This window comes from Macaca thibetana, chromosome 8 (assembly GCF_024542745.1).
Source record: "Macaca thibetana thibetana isolate TM-01 chromosome 8, ASM2454274v1, whole genome shotgun sequence".
NCBI lineage: Eukaryota > Metazoa > Chordata > Mammalia > Primates > Cercopithecidae > Macaca > Macaca thibetana.
In genome coordinates this window covers 31,439,152-31,450,262 of record NC_065585.1, presented here as the reverse complement: position 1 = coordinate 31,450,262, position 11,111 = coordinate 31,439,152, and positions in this window count along the sequence as shown.

The window sequence follows — 11,111 nt, the reverse complement described above, 5'->3', positions numbered from 1 at the left end:
GTGAGAACATGCGGTGTTTGGTTTTGTGTTCTTATGATAGTTTGCTAAGAATGATGGTTTCCAGCTGCATCCATGTCCCTACAAAGGACACAAACTCATCCTTTTTTATGGCTGCATAGTATTCCATGGTGTATATGTGCCACATTTTCTTAATCCAGTCTGTCACTGATGGACATTTGGGTTGATTCCAAGTCTTTGCTATTGTGAATAGTGCCGCAATAAACATACGTGTGCATGTGTCTTTATAGCAGCATGATTTATAATCCTTTGGGTATATACCCAGTAATGGGATGGCTGGGTCATATGGTACATCTATTTCTAGATCCTTGAGGAATCGCCATACTGTTTTTCATAATGGTTGAACTAGTTTACAATGCCACCAACAGTGTAAAAGTGTTCCTATTTCTCCACATCCTCTCCAGCACCTGTTGTTTCCTGACTTTTTAATGATTGCCATTCTAACTGGTGTGAGATGGTATCTCATTGTGGTTTTGATTTGCATTTCTCTGATGGCCAGTGATGATGAGCATTTTTTCATGTGTCTGTTGGCTGTATGAATGTCTTCTTTTGAGAAATGTCTGTTCATATCCTTTGCCCACTTTTTGATGGGGTTGTTTGTTTTTTTCTTATAAATTTGTTTGAGTTCTTTGTAGGTTCTGGATATTAGCCCTTTGTCAGATGAGTAGATTGCAAACATTTTCTCCCATTCTGTAGGTTGCCTGTTCACTCTGATGGTAGAAGCTCTTTAGTTTAATGAGATCCCATTTGTCAATTTTGGCTTTTGCTGCCGTTGCTTTTGGTGTTTTAGACATGAAGTCCTTGCCCATGCCTATGTCCTGAATGGTACTACCTAGGTTTTCTTGTAGGGTTTTTATGGTATTAGGTCGAACATTTAAGTCTCTAATCCATCTTGAATTAATTTTCATATAAGGAGTAAGGAAAGGATCCAGTTTCAGCTTTCTACTTATGGCTAGCCAATTTTCCCAGCACCGTTTATTAAATAGGGAATCCTTTCCCCATTTCTTGTTTCTCTCAGGTTTGTCAAAGATCAGATGGCTGTAGATGTGTGGTATTATTTCTGTAAGCTCAGTATTAATTAAAAACAAGAACAAATACTACACATAAAAATAACCAGGTATTGTTTTTCATATGTAAAATTGGGTCCAAAAATGGATTAAACTCAGTGCCAGCTAAGCTGTAGTAAAATAGTCATATCATTCATTGGAGACAAAAACGTAAATTTGTATGATCTTTACAGAAAGCAGTTTTGGAAGTATGCATCAGTGATTTAGAAACAAACCTTTTATACTGAGTAATTCTAGAAATTATTAGTAGTAATGTATTATGAAGAAATAATCACAGTTGTAGTCAAAATTTTGCATAAAACCTGTTGAAATGTGAAGAATATCTGTAACAGAAAAATTTTTTAAAATCTGCATTCTCCCACTAGGGGAATATCAAATTATGCCTTATAAATTATGAGGCACCAGTGTGATGGAATACTATGGAGTTATTGAAAATGATGGTTCAATTGATGCAAAAATTCTCAACAAAATGCTGGCAAACCGAATCCAGCAGCACATCAAAAAGCTTATTTACCACAATTAAGCTTCATTCCCATGATGCAAGGATGGTTCAACATATGAAAATCAATAAATCTGACTCATCACATAAAGATAACTAAAGACACAAACCACATGACTATCTCAATAGATGCAAAAAGGCCTTCAAAAATTCAACATCCTTTCATGTTAAAACTCAAAAAACTAGGTATTGAAGGAAACATGTCAAAATAATAAGTGCCATATGTGACAAATGCACAGCCAATAACATATTGAATGGTCAAAAACTGGAAGCAGTTGAAAACCTGCATGAGACAAGGTTACTTTCTTTCACCACTCCTATTCAACATAGTATTGGAAGTTCTGGCCAGGGCAATCAAGCAAGAGAAATAAATACAGGGTATTCAAATAGAAAGAAAGTCAAACTATCTTCGTTTGCAGATGATGTAACCCTATATTTTGAAAACCTAATCATCTCAGCCCAAAAGCTTCTTAATCTGATAAGCAGCTTCAGCAATGCTTCAGGATACAAAATGAAAGTGCTAAATCACTAGCATTCGTATGCACCAAGAACAGGCAAGCCAAAAGCCAAATTGTGAATTAATTGCCATTCACAATTGCCACAAAAAGAATAAAATACCTAGAAATACAGCTAACCAGGGAAGTAAAGGACCTCCTCAAGAAGAATTACAAACCACTGCTCAAAGATATCAGAGATGACACAAAGAAATGGAAAAACATTCTATGCTCATGGATAGGAAGAATCAATATCATGAAAATGGCCATGCTGCCCAAAGCAATTTATAGATTCAATGGTATTCCCATTAAATTGACAGGGACAGGGAGCAGAGAAATTAAAGGCAGAGAAGGGCAAGTCCCCAGTGAAGCTCAACCTTCAAGCTGAAAGCCTGAAACTGTGGCCCAAAGTGAGAAATGGTATCCCTGTTTTCCTGCTTCAATGTTGCCTTTTCCTAAACCACCCATGGCCCCTCCTTGTCCCATCCTGTGCCTATAAAAACTCCAGACTCAGCCAAGAGATGGGACTATGTCTGGATGTCGGAGAGAAGTGTGCTGACTTCAGAGGGAGAGCTTGATGGTGTGACTTCGGAGAAGAATCCAGCTGAAAGTATACAGACTTCAGGGAAGATTACCTACCTGCCCCATTCCCTTTTAAGTTTCCCTTCCCACTGAGAGTCACTTTCATCAACAATAAATTCCCCTGCATTTACCATATTTTGTGCTGCCTAATTTTTCCTGGATGCTGGACAAGAGTTCAAGAGTCACAAGTGCAGATACAAAAGGCTGTCACACTGCCCTTTGCCCTTGATGGTGGAGGGCAGCCACTCTATGTGACATGGCAAAGGGCCCACTGGGCTGTTAACACTCAAACTGTCCATGAATGGCAGAGCTAAAAGGGCACTGTAACACTCCTTCTGGGGCTTTGGGAGTCACCGGTACCCCCACCCGGCTGCTGCTTCAGGGCCTGCATGGAATTCATTCCTGTCAGTGCTAAGGCATGCAGCCAATTCCTGCACCCACTCACCTGCGTGCTCCCTCCTGTGAAGGGTAGAACACAGCAGGTCCAAGTGAGTGGAATTTGATTCTGCCTGAACCGAAGTGGTCAGTCAGTTCTAGCCCTTGTTCACTCCAGTTCCCATACTTGTTCGCTTGTGTGCTCCCTCACATGAGAAGTTGAGAGCAGCGAGCTGAGTAAATGAGGCACCCCTGTCATGAGTCTCTAGAATGAGTCAGGGAAATATTCTGCTTCAAAACTACCATTGACATTCTTTACAGTATTAGTAAAAAGCTATTTTAAAATTCACATGAAACAAAAAAGAGCCTGAATAGCCAAGACAAGCCAAAGCAAAAAGAACAAAGCTGGAGACATCAGACTAACCAACTTCAAACTATACTACAGGACTACAATAACCAAAACAGCATGGTACTGGTACAAGAACAGACATGTAGACCAGTGGAACAGAATAGAGAGCCCAGAAATAAGACTGCACACCTATAACCATCTGATCTTCAATGAACCTGACATAAACAAGCAATGAGGAAAAGGTTTTCTACTTAAAAAACGGCGCTGGGAGAACTGGCTAGTCATATACAGAAAATTCAAACTGGACCTCTTCCTTACACCATATATAAAAATTGACTCAAGATGGATTAAAGATTTAATGTAAAAACCAAAGCTATAAAAACTCTAGAAGAAAACTTAGGCAATATTATTTAGGACATAAACATGGGCAAAGATTTCTTGACAAAGATGCCAAAAGCAATTACAACAAAAACAAAAATTGACAAATAGAATCTAATTAAACTAAAGAGTTTCTGCACAGCAGAGGAAACTATCAACAGGGCAAAGAAAACCTACAGAATGGGAGAAGAGTTTTAAAATCTATACATCTGACAAAGGTCTGATATCCAGCATCTATAAGGTAATTAAACAAATTTACAATAAATAAAAAAATTAAAAAATGGGAAAAGGACAGAAACAGACACTTCTCAAAAGAAGGCATAATGCAGTCAATAAACATTTTAAAAAGCTCAACATCACCTATCATTAGAGAAATGCAAATCAAAACCACAATGAGATACCATCTTATACCAGTCAGAATGGATATTACTAAAAAGTCAAAAAACAGATGCTGGTGAGGTTGTGGACAAAGGAATACCTTTACACTATTGATGGGGGAGTAAATTAGTTTAACAATTGTGAAAGACATTGTGGTTATTCCTCAAAGTCCAAAAGGCAGAAATACTACTAGACCCAGCAATCCCATTACTGGGTATATGCCTAAAGGAATATAAATTGTTCTATTATAAAGCTTCAAGCACAAGTGTGTTCATTGCAGTAGTATTCACAATAGCAAAGACTTGGAATCAACCTAAATGCCCATCAATGATACTCTAAATCAAGAAAACATTGTACAAATATGCCATGAAATATTATTCAGCCATCAAAAAGAATGAGATTTTGTCCTTTGCAGAGACATAGATGGAGCTGGAGACCATTTTTCTTAGCAAACTAACACAGGATCAAAAAACCAAATACCATGTGTTCTCACTTAAAAGTGGGAGCTAAATGATGAGAACATGTGGATACATGTGGAGGAACAACACACACTGGGGCCTGTCAGAGGGTGGTGGATGGAAGGAGGGAGAGCATCAGGAAGAAGAGCTAATGGATACTGGGCTTAATATCTGTGTGATGGGATTATCTGTGCAGCAAACCACCATGGCACATGTTTATCTGTGTAACAAAACTGCACACCCTGCACATGTACCCCTGAACTTAAAATAAAAGTTGGAAATTTAAAAAAGAATAATTATGGTTTTGCAGATCAAATAATTGTATCATAAAGACATCTGGATCTATCAATCTATCACCTATCATCTATAAAACTAATCACATCTATACACACACAGACTCTAATATGTAAAAGAAAAGATAACTTGAGTAAGATAAGTTAAAAATGGCCATCTATAGTTTTTGGGTATCTGAAATTAAGAATTATTTTTATTTCATTGTTTTTCCTTTTTTCTGAATGTTATGTATTGAACAAATATTACTTTTATGAGAACACAAACAATAATAAATAAAAATTAAATGTATGTATATGTAACTCACTTTTCTCAGGAAAAACAGCTGAGAATTTTTACTACAAAGGTCATAATATATAAAAATATTGCAAGCTTCTTACTGGTGGTACAAAGTACTATTTTCCAGGGCTAAATTTCTGAATTTCCCCTACTATATAGCAATGATAAAATAATTTAGAAAATGATGTATATCATTTAGATGAATGGGTTAATGGGAGAAAGTAGGCTATTTAGTTTATTTTTAATCTTTTTTATTATATAAATTTTTATATAAAATTTATAAGTAAAACCTAGCCAAAAGTATGACTAGTTATGATTATGGCAATTATAGAAAATGAATAAAAATAAAGAAATCAACAAACATATTGCAGTAGATGACAGGATATTCATCTATTAAAAATCCTCTTCTGAATTAGGTAAACTGATAACCTAAGATTGTTGATTGTTATCTTTGTTTGCAAAGGGTGAGACTTCTGTAAAATGTCCTGTCTATTTCTTTTTGGTAAAGCCTATTCAATATGTTTTTTCTCATGCCTGGATGAATTCTTATCTTTCATGAACAGAATACCACTGACACGTATCTGAAGACGATTTCTCTATTGCAGAGCTATCAAATACAATTTTTGCATGTCTCATTTCTTGAAGGACTTGTTTTCTATTGTGTTACTTCTTTTTTTAATTTTGCTTTTCCCCAAATACCATACCATAATCACTTTATCTCTTTGTATTTGTTTGTGATGTCTTAGATTTTTTTTTAATTAAGAAACCAAATTTGGAGTTAGTCAAGATAAATACATTCTGGAGATCTATTACACAGCATAGTGCATATAAACTACGAATAGTGTATGCATTCTTAAAATTTGCTAAAGGGTAGACCTTATGTTGGGTGTTCTTAACATACACACAGACACATTCACAAATAATTGTAAAGGTGGAAGAAGAAAACTTTGGGAGGTGACGGATACATTTATGCCCTTTGTGGTAAATATGTGGCCATGGATATATACTTATCCTTAAACTCATCTCTATATATAGTAAATATACACAGAATCTGAAGGTCAATCATGCCTAAATAAAGTAGTTTAAAAAATAAAAATATATTTCAAAATAAATCAAGTTTGGTCATTGTACAACAACTCTAAGGTAACGATTCCTAAAAAAAAAAAAAAAAAAAAAAAAAGAATTTTTTAAAACTATGGCGAAAAAATAAATAGAATAGTATAGATATGTCTGTTTTTTTATTTATACTTCTATCCCGTTTTTTCTCAGAAATGATTTCAGGGAAATTAGAAAGAAACAAATAATACACAGGAAGATGATTGGGATAAAAAACTATAACAAATATTGGTACACACATAGTTATATTTGATCTATGTGAGTTCGGACTTTTGACTAAAATTCAGAAATATACATTATTTCAAAGAAGGAAAATTATGAAGGGTAGGCACAGGACTTTTATATGTGTGGATATGAATACATTGTGATGATAAGATATAATTTAAAGGGGTGGACAAACAACATTAGGGAGGGAATATTTTCACCATATTCATACAGCAGATTGCAAAAATGTAGGGTCAAGGTATTTTAGTAATAAGAGACTAGACTTAGCTGGAGATCTACTCTGTAGTTCATTCAACTAAAAAGTAGATTATATTAATTTGTTTCATATTTTATTGGCAGTTTCATTTCTGTGGTGATCAAAACAATGAGGAACTGAGCAACTATTCTTTAACTAGTTTGGATAAACAAAGAGATATTGGATTCTTTAGTAAAATAATGGGGATCTTGAAAAAAAGCAATTGTATCAGAGAACATTTACTAAGGCGGGATAAAAGTATGATTTCTACTTAGATGGCAGAAGTAGATTTCACAAAGATTAATTTCTATAAACTGAAGGTGAAAGGTTATTTCACATGATCTGTATTTGTAAAACAGACAAATAGGCACTCTTACAAACTTACAAAATGAGTTGTAAATCTTACAGAACATCTAATGAGACCCCAATGATTAATTCAATGTCATCTAATTATTACAGATTTTGAAATACATTTATAAATATGAATGAATAGTAGGAACCTAATCAGAAACAATATGATAGAGTGACAGGGATATATAAACAAGCATTATTCAGAATAAAGCTAAGAAGCAGATAAAGCTTGCAATTTTTCCAAAGACAACTCAAATTCCTTTAGGAAACATTTTGATAAAAATTATATACAACAAGAATTCACTAGTAGCCTAAGATGTGTAGGAAAATGTCTTATTTATTTCTCATTGAGGGAAATGTCCTATATATTTCTCCTCTTCCTATAAGGAGATTAAAAACATTATAGATTTCCATTCACTAGATGAGGCCTGCTGTGTCTTCCTGTGAAAGGCGTTTACTTCCCCTCCTCTGTGATAACAGTAGGAGTGACACTTCTTTGGCCAGTGAACAAGATCACAGGTGAAGGTATGGTGACTCTGAGCAGAAACGCTAAGAGCCATCACTATGTTTTGACAGCTCTCTTGTTCTTTTACCTCTGCTATGGACTTTACTATATATGGAGGTTTTTCCTTCAGTTTGGATCCTGAAATGAGGACAAATAGAGGAGAGTCAAATGACCAGATTTACAGCTACCATGTAATTCATCAAAGGCACAATCCCTTATTTGCATAAGCCATTGTCATTGTTGAGTTGCTGTTACCCAGTAATTTTATATTATTTTATGATTATGTGTAATATATATGTATTGTAAAAATACTAGAAAACAAAACTATCACACACAATATTGTTCCTGTCTCCTGACTATCAAGATGTCTAGATTAAGATATGATAGAATATACATTAATATGAGAGTAGTCTCTTGGTAAGTAAGGAGCTAGTTATTTTGAAGTTCATTGGTGAAAGAGAAAAATAAAATCCTAAAATCTGCATTAGAGATATTTCTCTGATTTTTTAAAGGAGGAGGTGGGTTATTCTTAAATTATATACTAGGTGCAATATATATATATGAGCTTATCATGAATATTTTGTGGTTATATAATTAAAAATATGTAACTTAAGAAAGGGACACAGGATAAATTCATAGAAAATTATTAAGCCACATTTATCTCTTTTTTTTGAGATGAAGTTATTCAATTAATTTGTCAATAAAAACAAAATCCGAAATGTAGTTGAATTTCAGCAAAGCATATGGCAAAATTTTTACATTTGTATGTATTAATGAACCATTAATATTATTTAGTGATTTCCCAAAAGTTTAATTACTCTACAACTGATTAGTGAATTTGTATATTGTCATTTAGATCTTAGCCCAGTGCTCACCTTCTGAGAAAGTCCTTCCATAATCTTCCACTCCTCACTTATCTCTCCCACTGTTTGCCACATTACACTATTTACATATATATCCCTGGCCTCTTTCTCTAGATAGTGAACTACAAAATGGTAGAGATCTTGCCCGTTTTATTTAAGTGTATTCTTGGCATCAAGGACAACAATAGAAAATAGGCTGCTCAATACGTGTTTGTTGCATGGTTGTGTAGAAGGAAAGGAAGTAATAAAGTAAAGAAGAAAGCTAGGGAGAGAGGCACCATATACAGAAAGGTCCTTGGTTAGCCTCTATGATGAAAACGATCATGGTGAGGATGGCAATTGTATCAGCAATGATGATTAAATCAACACTGGAAAATATCTATGGGTTTTAAAAAGAACTAGGAATGGTTATAAGTTCTAGGGTAACAAATGCCAAGTGCCACAATTAGCAATTGTGTAACAAATGGTATTTCTATGCCTTCCTGTAGTGGTTAACTAACCTTTATTGAGAACAATGTATGTACCAGGTGCAGGTAATACAGAGATAAGAATGTGTTAATTGATCCCAAGGAGCCTTAGGAAAACAGTCTCTTCCATAATTGTGGAGGAAATTAGGAAGGTTAGAACTCAGTAGCTGAATAAAAATAAATGCAAACAAATACAAATGCTATGTTAGACAAACAACTCAGAATGATGTGGCAATTATCTACACAAAAGATTAAAAGCATAAAACTTGTTACTTTCTCAAGTATTTGGTTAATCATTGAAATACATTTTATATTCTTTTTAACATTGAAAATGTGACATATAAAATATTCATTTTCTTTAAAAGTAATATTTAATAAATTTGGCAATAAGATTATTAGCCCAAAGATTTATTAATTATTCAGGATACTGCATTTGTTGCTTACTGTGCACATATGACTAATAGAAAAATTACTGTAATCACAACTAAATTGATGTCCTTGACCTAAGTATGGTATTAAAGTTAAAAAATTATTATGTTTAAATTCAACTTAAAAATCAAATATTTCACTAACATTCTTAATCAAAATATCCTATTGTATTCATTATTACCTGACAGTCAAATAATGTGTCCAAGTTAAAAAATGTGGTATTTAATGCATGTTTAATTCTATTTAATTCAAAGTACATGAAACTCAGTATATCCAATGAATCATCACTCTAGTATAACACAAATTTATGCATTTCTCTATTTCACTTAATTAATGCTTATATAAGGCAAAGCAGTTTCAGAGGTTGTTTATCATAGTTTAGATTTTAGAACCTCAGTTCCAAATGGAATAGCAAACACACACATGTAAAAAAAAAGAAAGAAAAAGAAATAACATTATCACAGTCGGCATAAAAACAACCTATTTAGAATAAGCAGTTCAGTTCAAGATGTAGATGCTTTATCAATGGCTTTAATTGGAAGAAAGGAGGTTTACAACCACTCAAAGTAAAATATGATAGCTTGTGTCAGAGTGTTATAAAACATATTCCTCTTAAGAGCAGAGGGGGAGAAAGAGAATGAAAAACATGATGGACCTTGAATAACAGCTCAACAGTAATGCTGTATAATTGCTTTTCATCATTTCTATCAGCAGTGAAGCTGTAAAACATTGATCAAAGATGATGACTATCACAAAGTGCTTAAAGTGCAGCACATTGCTAGATTTCCCTAGCCTCTGAAATAATTATAGCATGAGCAAGCATAAAGATGATTTCCCCACCTCCACCTGCCTTCCTCAAATGATTTCCCAGCCAAGGTAGATGGGATTAAAGAAACCTGACATCAATCAGCTATATTAGAATGTCAATGTCAAATGATACATCACAGGCACTTGCCTCAAAAAGGATAAAAATACCATGAACATTTCACATTAATGCACACCAGAATTCAGTCACTCTCCTTACTGACAAACATGCTACTCAAATAAAGGATGTAAAGCATACCCAATGAAAGAGACAGTGCAACATGGAGAAAGAAGTGTTTACTGATGGTTTAAAAGAGATAGCTCTTGGCTGCTAAGGCTTTACAGTTGAAGAAATGATTGAGGGAGAAAAGCTTTTTATCAATTCTTGGAAGTAATAGGTAAAGGATTTCTTTCAATAATTTTGTAGCTTCTGCTAAGTTAATATTTTAAGCATATGGTTTCATTAGAATTCAACTATATTAATATATTAATCATTTGATAAATTAAAAATTATTAAAATTCTACTGTTTGCTAGGAAGTGGGTAGGAACACAGGTGCTGTGCAGTTACGGTACTTGCATGTTAGGCTCCTTGCCACATCCTTTCAGCCCATCTGATTTCACCGCAGCAGGGATGAATAATCATACACCTCTGCCAGTTTCCTACATCAAGTACTCACTTGATGTCTCTCTGATATGGAACACCACTCAATTAAAATTAGAGGAATTAGGAAGTGAGGGGAATTTAATGCATTGGGACTGAGTCTTAACCAATGATAGAAGTGGATAGATGTTTCCTTCCCCATACGTTCTGGAAGGATAATCGTGAGATGCATTCTACATAGTTTGATTCTGAGAGTGGGTTGAGGCCCCATTGCTCACAGCAGTAACCAGTGCATTAGTGCTCAGTCATGGGCTTTTACTTTATCTTTGTCTCATTTTCCCACTTC